General features: G+C 33.8%; 1 long non-coding RNA gene across 1 annotated transcript in view; it reads right to left on the bottom strand.

The window, feature by feature from the left end:
- Positions 1 to 705: 705 nt before the first annotated feature.
- LOC136795474 (uncharacterized) overlaps positions 706 to 13,399 on the bottom strand; it is a 210,567-nt gene continuing 197,873 nt past the window's right edge. Inside the window, exon 3 of the long non-coding RNA XR_010843092.1 lies at positions 706 to 912. This is a non-coding gene — a long non-coding RNA (uncharacterized lncRNA). The remainder of the gene's footprint in view (positions 913 to 13,399) is intronic.

The following is a 13,399-nucleotide window of genomic DNA, read 5'->3' on the forward strand; positions in this document are numbered from 1 at the left end:
ATAATTAAACTAAAAAGTTTCAGATAAAAATTGTATAACGAAGGTTGGACCTATAGGTACCACTTACTTTGCTGATATTTACGCTTCCTTTCATATAACCTATCTTTATTTTTTTCCCTTTTTATGATGAAAATAGAGTAAATCGGATGTAAGTAGATAATATATGGGGGAGCTGGTGCAGCATTTTGAGGAAGTTCGTCGACTTGCCACCAGAGCGCAGCACTAGCGCTGTTAGTTCAGACGGTGTCTAGATACCAGCACTGACGGTCAACCCGTGGAGGGAGATTTAAATTTGAATTTTCAGCTTGACCTACCCTTAACCACTCACGTGACCTATGGCGGGAGATTTTAATTATACTGCTGCTATCTAGCGGACACCGTCTGAACTAACAGCGCTCCCCCATATATTATCTACTGATGTAATAGCCTACAAATGTATAAAGAACAAATAAAAGCGTGTGGATGTCGACGTTTGTTGCTTCCATTCTTTACCAAGCATATGTCAAAGACTTGGATTTGCGGCAAATGGCAAACGCGTTGATGCAGCTAATGACCAGAAGTTATAGACACGTCCTCTTACTAGAGAGAACCTAGCCCTACTTTACATAACCTATTACTCATCACACATAGCTCCTGATGAATATACCCTACTTAGAACAATATAGTTAATATATACTATTCATGGTTCAATAAACTCACTATTCCATGACTATGATGAACTGCTGAGGGGTCTGGAAGACATCGTGAAGCCTGATGATCCTCGGCGACGGCGAACACAGGGACAGTAGCGCTATCTCGTGGTGGATCTCCCTAGTGGCATCCTCCCCGTAACGCATCCTCGAGGAGAACTTGGCAGCCAGCAGCTCCCCGCTCTCCAAGCTCCGGCACCTCCTCACCGAGGCGAACATCCCTCTGCAACATCATTAACATTTTTTTTTTAGTTTATGAATACAATATATCAAGCATTTTATAGAATATAAGTATAACTGTGGAGTGGCAAGTCAAAATGCACTTTTTCATTTGCAGACAAAATTAATTTTTTTTGGACGTTATCTAAAAATATTATAACATGTAAATTTACAATAAAAGTGACCTTTTCAAAATTAATATTTATAAATATTTTCTAAAGGGGCACCCTTTTTGTAGAGAGTGACTGTGGACCACACATAAATTTCCGGGTAAGTGATCCGGAGAGTTCTAAAGGTTAGGAAACAATGGTTTACTATCTAGAGGTTGTAGATTAATATTAAAGTGAAGGGGAGAGGGTCACTTGTAACTGAAGGAGTTGAGGCGTAGGTCTATACAATTTCGTAATTGCAAGGCAGCAGTTCAAATCCGGCGTATGGGTGGACTTTTATTTCTGTGGAGGTCCAATGAAATGAAAACTCGACCCTCTAAAAACACTATGGTTATATTAAAATGGATTTAGTGAATGACACAATTTCTTCCTTATTAAACTATAATAGTTTATTTCATATCATTCAGCAACGTTTCGGGAGATTTCCCCCATCTTCAGGCTGTTGATAACAAAAACCTATATATGACATATAATTTTCTCCTATTTGTCATACTTGCTAATATATTATAATATTAATGTCATTATTGAGTAAAACTTTCTAATAGTCATACATTATAGGAGAATAATTGTTCGAGAAAAACGAGAAAAGCTTAAGCTTTATTCTCAGAAAATGTTAACAATTTTCTATTTATAGATATATATTTCTCTTTTATATAACCTAAACCAGTGATTGCCAAACAGAGCGCCGCGAAATATTCAATTATTAAAAAAAATTTAGTGCTAAGGAAAATAAAAATTAATGAAGAGTGTATCAGTCATTGTTTTCCCTTGTAGTACCAGTTTGTAACCTCCAGTGAAATTAATTTGTCTTGCTATATAAATTCCATTTTTGTTGATCACCTATCAGAGCTTATAAGAAAGTTCGAAAAATACTTTGAAGGAGATAATGATAAATTTACATGGATTCAAGACCCATTTAGAGCCAAGGCTCCATCAGAATTTACTTCTTTAGAAGACAAATCTCTTATTTTTAATATCTATATATTTATATTATCTTGCGATAATAATTTAGAGTTAAAATTTGGTAGCATAGAACTTTCTCATTTTTAGATATCATTAAGAGTGGAATATCTACTGCTCTACAGATATTAATTCCATTTGCAACATCCTATTTTTTTGTGCGAAGCTGAGTTTTCGGCGGTGTTGGTAATATAAAGTAAATATCGCTCGAAAATTGACGTTGAACAAGAAATGAGGCGACAATTTTATTCCGAAATTTGAGAAGTTATGTTGAGCCCATCCATCCCATTAATAATTTTAATAGTGTTAATCATTAATGGACGTGTTCAATAAATTGTTTGTGAATTTAAAATTCGTGTTTCAAGACTGAAGACAAAGTAAACTGCAAGTCGATTCCGATTATTACAGCACTTACTAAACAAACGGTCTAAACTTCCAATTTATAACAAAAGACTGATCAACATGACTATAATGAGGCCTATCTGGACATACGGATTTGAACTTTGGGGCTTCACTAAACCTTCGAATTCCTCTCGTATCCAATCCTTACAATCCAAAATCATTCGTAAAATCCTCAATGCTCCTTATATTGTCACAAATAAAATCATCCATAAAGACCTAATGTCCCTTATGTAACCGATCTAACCCGAATCAGATATCAATCCTTCCATTATAAACTCCCTAACCACTCAAGCACATTATCTAACCTTGCTTTCTCTTTCATTACTGACAATCCTCCGAGGCACCTAAAAGAAGATGGACTCCAGACCTTATGCTGTAAAAATGTTTTTAGAGTGCCACCAATGGGCAGTTTCTCTACATGCCTGTTACAAACCATTATGTTCTTACTACAAATTTACTTGTTGTATTTTATGTACAGTTGTAAATGTCAATAAATAAATTTTAATTTAATTTAAATAATTAATTAAACTCGTGTTTAATTAATTTGTCAACTAACCTAACCACATGGTAGATGTCCAGTCTCAATATGGATATTACTGAAACAGTTGAAATTAGATATTTTATATTATCCCAAAGGAAAATAGTCTTCTAGTTTCTCTTTTTAATTTTTCGCTGTTAAATGTGTAATCGCTTTTAAGAAGAAAATTTTTCCGATTTTTCAAAAAAGGCAAAAATTTAGAAAAAAATCTGATGTATTAAGGCCGTCGCAGAAAAAAACCCGGATTTTTAGGGATCTGCAAACCAAAAAAATTAGGAACCTCTAACCTCAACTATTTCAAATTAATTATTAGAATTTTTTTTTCTTATTTCCTTTATTATAAATAACAATATTAATATATATCTAAGTATATACTAATGTAACTGGTGCCCTTCTTTTGCCATGTGGCATTATAAGGGGTTGGGCTGGGTCCGCTGAAGTTACAAATATTGGCCCAGGAGTCGCTAATATATATTATTTATAATATATAATTAGAAAAATGATACAATATATTTTATGTTATAATGGAACTCGATATTAATCGGGAGACTAAATAAAAATGTCATTAAGTCAATATAACGCAGTCAAAAAGAAATATAAATGGAGAAGTAAATACATTTTTGTTAACATTGATTCTTATAAAATAATAGTATCAAAACTTTTGCTAGTAAAAATAGCAAAATGGAGGTAAAACCCGTGCCCTCTGAGTAGAGAGTAACCATAATAGGTTTGTCTGGAATTGTTAATTGTTTCAACAACACGACAGAGGGCATGACCGACACATTTTCGTGACTCAGGGACACATCGTACCTCCACGAAGAAAGTTCTCGGTTTCACAGTATATATACTACATGTCATCATTAATTTTACTATCCGAGATATACACATGTAGCGTGACGCGATCTACTGTTCTCTCATCAAAACCACACTGCGAAATATTCCATAAGATATAAATATCAGAAGAACTAATGCTGAAATCGAAATTTTGTGAGGTTAATCCATTTATGTATTTGTTATGAACATAGTTTTTTTTTAACATGAACTTTGAACCGAACTACTAGAGCTGCCTGGTGAGAAGTGGTAGAAAGAGCGAGGTTTATTGATCGATATGAGGGTAGAGCAAGGCAGTTAGATTATATTTTGGTTTTTCCTCTGAGAATTACTTATAATTATTAATTCACATGAAAATTGAAAAAAATATTATTTTTAACTATTATTAATTAATTTATTTATATCATAATATGTTACTCTATTACAACTTAAAATTGATAAACTTTAACATGGTTCATACATTAAAAAAATATCTTTCTGTATATTATTATTATTTTATTACAATCAACACGAGGAGGCCCCTCACCTCCAAATATTTCTTGTAGAATTCATATGGAGCGGAGGCATCAAAACAAGATAAGCATTTCACTGTACCTTCAAGTACCATTGGTAGAAAAAGGAAGTATCCAATCTGAGTTATGTAACCATCGACTGAGATTTGGATGTGAGTGGTACAGCTTGGTGTGAAGGTTCTTCTCTTATTTGGACACCTTTCTTATTTAAACGCTAAGCGCCTGTGAAACATTTGTTGCACAGCAAGAAACCAAAGTTATTTGTAATCACAAATAATTCAGTTACATGATAAAAATTACAGAAAAATACTATTCAAGATGGCTGGAAGTCTTCCCTTAGGAGTTGGGAATTTGACAACTAACCTCAAAATGGAATATATGCTTTATAAATTTTCATTAGAACTTATTTTTTATTTATATATTAAATACCAGATCGACTTAGTGGGGCTTACATGGTTACTGTAAGAGGTACTTTTTTTTTTTTAAATTAATTAAGGGGGGGAGGTATAGTCTCATAAAAAAGACACCCAACTAACTACTAACTTTATAACTATATACAATGCTATAAAATGAAAAAATTACTAAAATGATAATTCCTAATAAAAGATAAAAGTAAAGTTAATACCAAAAACAATGACATTTATGGATTTAACTAAATAAATAATTCACTTCTAATGGGGAAAAAGAATGAAAGTGAATTTAAGAAAAAGAAATTAAAATAAAATTTTAGAGGGAATAACAGAACTGATGAACTGATATAGAACTTAAAACAGGATGTCCAGCAGCAGCCTGGGCTTCAGTCTTCGGGTTGAGGTTGGGTTTCCCAAGTTATAGGTCACTGCTCCTTTAACTGTCGTTAACTGAGAGTAGAACTTCATGAACCTTTTCTTTATGTAATACTCTATTGTCTCTATTTGTAATTTCCGAAGCAATTGGCTGTTTTGAGTTAAAACTTAAAACAAAAGCTATATTTCGAGAACTATTGAACGTATATGGTTCTATGAGGGGTCATATTTTATCACGTTTACTCTAAATGATATCCTATTAGGTGGTTAATGTTTTTGATATGGAGGATATTTATTTTCCAAAATAGATTTTTAAAAATGTTAATTTCTATTTGTTCGGATAATGTTTTTCGAAGTATCATAAAAACTACGCTTCTACGAACGATATATGATAATTTATAATAAATTAGACTAGCTTTGATTTGAATGCTAATAGTAGTTTTAAAGATATATTATATATTATATAGCTTGTAGTACAAGAGCCGAGGAGAGGGGAGACAGTTATTTCACCCCAATTTTGGATTACTTTAATAAAAAGTATGTATAATTACTAGTCAAAATTAATAAGTCTACCAAGTATAAGTGAGGAAAATATAAAACGTTATAAAGAAGTAAAACTACCAAAAACACAAGAAAACCTAAGAGAACATAATTTAAATTAGAATAAATTTGTTAAAATATTAGCCCTAATAGAGAACTTAAAACATGGGAGCTATTTACGTTCAATGCTTCCCGAGATAAAGCTTTTTTAAAAAACAACATTTCATGAAAATATACTGAAACTCAGAAGTCGAAGAATAAATTTTGAGAAATCTATATCTCAAGAACCTTAAGACGTACATAAATCTGCCAGGACTCAAATTAAAGCTAGTCAAATGTGCTATAAAGTAGTTTATGACGTTTGTCTCCTTAGGTGTAGTATTTTTTTATGATATTTATCCGAACAACTATTAGTCAATTGATTTTAGCAAATATGTAAAAACTACTACTCCTACGAAGATAAACGTTATAAACTACATTTTAGTACATCAAACATGCTTTAATGTGAGTGCTAGCAGACCTCTGTACGTCGAATAGAAATAAATTCACTGACTACTGATTTTTCAGTACATTTTTCATAAAATTATTTTTAAAAAGCTATATCACGGGGACTATTGAACGTAAATAACTCGATTAGGGCTCATACTTTAGCAAATTCACTCTGCTTTAAATGATGTTCTCTTAGGTTTTCTAGTGTTGTTGGTAGTTTTAGAGACATAGAGTTCTGAATATTTTTTTTTTTAAATCTTTTGAGATGGTCCTATCCTTTATACAGTTTTTACAGCTGATATCCCAACCCATCCTAACACTATTCTCACCACGTATGCCGATGACAAATGCCTATTGTCAGTGAATAATGATCCTTCCATTGTATCCCAATCCCTCCAATCCCACATCACCACAATCGAAGAATGGTGCCAAAACTGGAAGATTAAAATAAATTCCAATAAATCCCACCTAATCACATTTACCCTTCGTCGCAAACCTTCGTCTTGCCCCACAGTAACTTTTAATAATACCCCACTTATTCCTGTTGAACAGATCCGTTACTTAGGACTAAATCAGGACAAACGACTGACATGTAATCCTCATACAAGACTGAAAAGACAGGAAACTGCTCGTCGATTCCGACTATTACAACATTTACTAGACAAACGGTCTAAATTGCCAATCCATTACAAAAGACTGATCTACACGACTATTATAAGGCCTATCTGGACATACGGAGTTGAGCTATGGGGCTCCACTAAACCATCTAATTCCTCTCGAATCCAATCCTTACAGTCCAAAATCCTTCGTAAAATCCTTAATGCTCCTTACTTTGTCACAAATAAAATCATCCATCAGGACCTCAATCTCTCCTATGTTGCCGATTTAGCCAGTAACAGATACCAATCCTTCCATAATAAACTTCCAACCTCCCCAAACCAAGTCGTTTCTAACCTGGATTCTCCTTCATTAACTAATAATCCTCCTAGGCGTCTGAAAAGAAGATGGCCTCGAGATCTTTAGAAATGTTTTTGGAGTTCTCTCAATTGGTAGAATTCTCCACATGTTTGTATCATGTCATAATATCACTTAAAGCAAATTTACTTGATGTGTATATATGTATACAGTTGTAAATAACAATAAATAAATTATTAAAAAAAAAATCTTTTGAGACAGCAGCCATTTCGCATTCCCCCAACTATACTTGGCACTCATAAATTTAGACTAGTAATTGTATGCAATTTTCATTAAAATAATAAAAAACCGGGGTGAAATAACTGCCTTTTTTCTCCACTTGGGGATTTTTACTATATTGTTGGGCCAGAAAAACAACGATACGTGGAGTCTTTTCTTAAAAAATCAATAAAAAAATTAGGGATTTTTCTTTAGCGAGGATATGACCTTGCATTTTAAAAAGGCTGTGTTGACCACTGCGTTTCTCGAAAGTTACAAAAAAAAAGATAGAAAACTTGGAGCGTCCAAGGATACAGGTGTTTGTTTATCTTGTTAAGAAACGAGGGACGATTAATTAAGCCTCGACAACGTTTTCATTAAGGACATCCAAAGAGGCAGAGCTGTAAATAAAGTAGCCGTATCCATCAATGACAAAGGAGAGGTCTCTTTTAGCGGGTCCTTCGGCGGGACGTAAGGACCATTTGGAACGGGTATAAGGGAAAGAGAAAAAGAAAAAGGTGGAAAAAAAAGAAGACAAAAAAATCGGTCACATATATCTCTAGAAGGAAAAACGATTAATTTTTGTGGTCTTTGAAGGATATCGAGATTCGAGAACACCACCGCTTGCCGGAAATAGAGAAAGACTAGAGGAATCAAGAAATGGCGGGAATTCTGCTAATTGGTGGCGGAACTCAAGGCCAACCCAATCACGGCTCAATGACTACTTATATATCGTGTCATTTCATCAAATGTAATCGATATTTACCATATATAGCATCAATTAACGGTATTATATTTATAAAATATAACTTTTTTTTTCTTGACCGTTGTAGATTATACGTAGATACAACATATTATATTAATACTACACAAGATGAAGAAATCTGCAGCGCCTGTAAACAGTATATATCTAACAGCCTACGAAACGTTGGTTAACAATAAATAGTCTTCTTCTTCTATTTTGATACCTTTATTGACCCCACCCGGACTATCTTCCTACAATATACTATGTACCAGAGTTGGGCGAAAATTAGCTGTACTTGAAACAAATCATAATTTATTTATTTTTTTCATTTTTTGCATATTGCTCTTCATTTTTTTCTAGCCCTGAAGACCCAAAATTTAGCTCAGATCGTCGGCACAAATATAAATAAAATATATGTATATATAGTTGATCGTAAGAATTGATATATAAGATGATGGTCTGGATGGACAGTCATTTCTCCTGTATTTTTTAACTGTATATTTTACGTATTTTTAAAAAATTTTTACTCCTGCCATTGTTACTTATTTTTATTCTTATCATTGTTTATTCAAGTTTATTTTATATTGATACTATTTTATGTCTTCCTTCCTTTTATTAATATGTAATTTCTTATCACTTTATTTTTACATAATATTTATCCAACCTTAAATTACCTTATTGTACTAATATTCTCAGTTTTCATTTTTTTGTTTGTATTTTTTTAGCCCTGATGAAGCCCTGCAAAGTGGGGCGAAACGTCGGAAAATAAATAGTTGTAAACTATTGTGTTCTGTTTTGACCGCAACCCTGACCATCTTCTTATATATAAATAAAATATGTTTAATTTTTTTTTTGTACATTACTCCATTGAACACATCTTTGACTATATTTTTTCCTCAATCAATGATAAACAATGAACACATCATTAAAATATGGTATTTACAGACAGGATGTATTTGCAGATCAGTATAGATTTAGTTCTTTGAAGAGGGATTAGAATTTCTTTAAATATTCAGGAACAATTGCCAAGTTAAAAACTTGGACAGGAGCGTGGAAATGAGCCGTCAACGGATCGTGGCTTCCTGGCGCCGAATGGAAGGGGACTGGGCGACACCAGGAATAAAGAAGACGTGAGGAAGGAGGCTAATCTCTCGAGTCCTTCTTCACAATGGGATTAGCATCTCAAAGGGGACCGCTCCCTCGGGATTTGGCAGCGGTGGCTGGGACCTCAGGAGTACCGGGACCTCTGGCACAGGTCCTCCTAGCGGGGATCATGTTCACCTTCCATCTGTCAGCGGCACCGCTATATGCTCTTAACTTATCTGTTCATATATCGAGATAAATTATATATTTCAATTCCTTTAATATATTTAGCGAAAAGAAAACTCAAAACATCTTAGTTAAGGTGTATTACTTATTACTGAAAAAAGGAACAGAATAAAAACTTTATTCATGATTTTATTCGCTATAAATTATTATTTCTTTTTATATTAAGATATTGATGAATTAAAAAATAAGTAACATGGAAAAACAAAATGCAATACAGTGAAATTTCGGTAATATGAATTAACTACTGCAAGGGGAGGGGAGAGTAGAGGTGTTCGGATTGCTGAAGAGTACGGGATGAAGAAAGTATTAAAAAAATTCAAAAATATGAAAGTACAAAATAATAATAATAATAATGAAGGCCTAACGAACCCGAAGGTTCGATGCCGATACCACCAAACGCTCTCTGCATACATCCTTCCAGTGATGCCCGTCCAAACCCAATTCCTTATTTATATACCCAAATAATATATTTTGTTAGAATTAGAAATATATAATATCTATTGCATAAATTATTTACTTTTGTAAAACTAATTTAATTAGTACCAGAAATATGTATAATATAAATTCTGTTGGTGAACTAATAAGTTACTTCAAGACCCTAAGTCCAAAATAAAATCACAAATTGAGAGTTGGATAATTTTTTTTCGGAGTTTTTTATTGACGCTTCAAGATAAATCGCAATCAAGCTGATTACTTCCATAAGCAGTGACTTCCCGTGCTAGTAGTTCTTCATATCCTATGTATTTTTTCCAAAGGGGGAGAGAAAAAAGGTGCGAGGAGACCTTGTGAGGACTCGAGGAGCCCAGGAACACACCCTACATCTTTGCATCGGCATCCGTTTGGAAGAGGGAGCTAGCGGTGGAATCCCGGCCAAGGAGGGACATAGGATTCTGATAATTGAATCTTCTCGCTTCTTTGGTTTAATTATCCCTTCAAAGCGGCTCCGAGACCTTCCCTTTCTTCAGGGTTAATTGTGATCCTCCCTAGGAGGCTGGGCCGTAGTGAAGAAGTGGAGGACCTAGGATGGGATAGTCCTCTACTTAGGAAATAGTCGTAAAACAAATGGCGGGGGTAAGCTTACTTAAGGGGTAAGTTGAAAGCCAGTACTGATTCCTATTAAGACTTAAACGTATCATTCATAGATTCTCTGAATTTTCCTCCACGCCTTTTAGTTTTTAAGGATAACTTCCATGAATTGCAAGGCTACAGAGAACTTTGATATAATGTTAATATATCAACTCCATAATAATCTTTCTATTTTGTTTTAGTATGTATGAGATAATTCATCATTATTACCTATTGCACACAACTGTGTGCAGATTGGAATATCTATCAATAAATAAAAAGTATTAGTATAAATAATCTTTCTACATGCTTCACAACATGAGTTCAAATTTTATATCCGTTAATTTTAGGGAGGAGTTATGAATGATAAATTTTCTAGCTGAGAGAAAAATATAATTATTACTTAGTTCATTAATGAATGAAAAAAAAAAGGTTTTTGTACGTCGGTGACTGGAATCCGTTAAAAAAAAAAAAAGATGGTTCTAAAGACTTATGAAACAGATACATGATCCACACTCCGATGATTTCCAATACAGCTCAATGGTTAAAGTTGAATGATGAACAAATCAATAATTTTATATATATATATAATGTATATAAGTTACGGACTGTCAGCTGACAGGTCCATATCAGCTGATCAAGAACAGCTGACCTATTGTATATATATAGACGGACAGGCTCAGCACTCCTATTATTTTTAGTTTCACTTGAGTAAAAGATGACTTTTTTTTTTTGGTGGGTCTGAAGGTGTTCAAAATTTAATTCATATTATTCTAACCAATAAATACATATGCGGCTCAGTGGTACAGTGTTGTTTTTCTAACTTCAAGGATATTCCACGAATTCGACTGGCAGAAGATTATATACTGTTTGACTGAAGTCGTGAGTCAGCCCTGTTGGTTCGGGAGTCCATCCAGCCTATAAAATGGTTACCCTTAATTAGAGAAAACCTAGCAATTGAAGGTGAATGTGACAGGACCAAAAATATGGGAAACTCAACTAGGTTACTGAAACCAAATTTGTTGTGGTTTTCTCAGAAAACGCACCATGGTGTCCAACCCGCGGTAATCAGACATCATATAAATCCAAGCGAGGGAAGACTCGCAAAACGAGGCCTAAGAACAGAAAAACGACAAAAGTCAAAAAGAGATAAAGACGTCGGCGTTAATTGCCACCTCCTTGGCGCATTAACCGTTCGCTAAGGAGAGATCAAACCGATGTTGCCGAATATAGAAGGCACTGGAGACATTGACCCTCCTTCACTAACGATCATTCCTCAGGAGCCTTCTAAATGTCATGGTCCAGCCAAGCTTTATGTGATTATGGCAGGCTAATTTTAGGACCAAATTTATCCTCTATGCATAGAACGATGAGAAAAATCGATGTATAGATGTCTTAAATCAGCTGTTATTTATGATTAATGGTAATACAACCACTGCGTTCGGTTGAGTGCACGGTGGTATTTAATTTAATTAAAATTAGACAATGGGTTGCATTAATTAAATAAGTATAGATGTGGGCCCACCAACTTTTGACCACTTTTAAACGTTGTCTGTAAAACTAGCGTCTAAGACTTCGTAACAATAGTTATACTCAACTAGGCACTCAGTGGCAAAACTTTCACTAAATTTAGGCAGGATCTAATAAATTACTTTAATCAAAACTTAGAAGTAAAAAATAACAAGAAGTTATGGAAGGAAAGGTTATAAAACAAGTTGCTCAGGAAATCCGCAAAGAGCTCTTATGCATTTACAATTTAACATGACTTTAAATAGGGCTGTTCACAATTCTATACTTTTTAACACTTACATTTAACACATTATACCCCTATTGGCTCAAATTCCATAAAATCAGTTCCTTTGTATTAATTAATCAAAAATTTAGTTTTCTTATCCTTTTCACCATGAACAATTTATTTCAAATCCCCTTACAAATACAATTTAAATCACTTATACCAACAAAATCAATCAGTTATAAACAATTCTGATAATATCCTTCAATATTGTATATCACCCATAAATAAATAGGGAAATAAATATTACATGACTCAGAGTTGGGCAAAAATTAGCTATGGACGAAACTAATAGCTAACATCGCCATGGAAACGACACTTATTCATGAATGAACCATTGATAAATAAATATCGTATCCATGGCAATTTTAGTTATTAGTTTAAACTATAGCTCATGTTTGCCCAACTCTGATATGATCTAGCGAAAAACGAATTAAAATTTCAAACATGACAGAGATTAGAGATAGAGAAGTGAACATATAAAGAGGGACGCCCTCAATGTATATTATACATTTATATTATATTATATGGACAGTGTAGTATATAACCGATTATATATTATACTCAGAAGCTAGGTGTGGAATAGTAGAGGAATTACAAGCCACTACGGTAGCCCACAACAGATTTAGCACCCTGCTTACTGGGTACGGCAGACAAGTACATTGCTTCCAGCGAGTACACTTATCATAGTGAGGATCACAGCTCTACGCCATACAAACAGTTAGCTACTAGCTATCTCAGAGGTAGCAAATCTAAAGGTGCCTCTACACGTTTGCCAAAGGTTAATTGAAGCTAGTATTTGCGGCCGACCCTTTGAGTTTCGGTTTTTAGGCACAAATCAAAGGGCGCTTGTGCTGCATCCACACATTTGTTTTCAGTTTGTACTGTTTTAAAACTGCCAACAGATGCATTCGTGCTCTCTGTGTTTTAATAAACAAAGAATTTCCGCAACCTTTGGATTGAATAATGAACTCTCGTTTAAGATTGTATATTTTAAAATGCTATCTTTTCGGTGTAAATACACGGTTTCAAATCTTGTTAATAAACTTTATTTTTTATTTAACATAGCACAGATATATTTTTATGAATACATTATATGTTTTTATGCAATTTAAATTAAAAACCACTATCCTCACCACGTATGCCGATGACACATGTGT

The sequence above is a fragment of the Halyomorpha halys genome, unplaced genomic scaffold (assembly GCF_000696795.3).
Source record: "Halyomorpha halys isolate HHAL.00 unplaced genomic scaffold, Hhal_1.1 Scaffold768.1, whole genome shotgun sequence".
Taxonomy (NCBI): domain Eukaryota; kingdom Metazoa; phylum Arthropoda; class Insecta; order Hemiptera; family Pentatomidae; genus Halyomorpha; species Halyomorpha halys.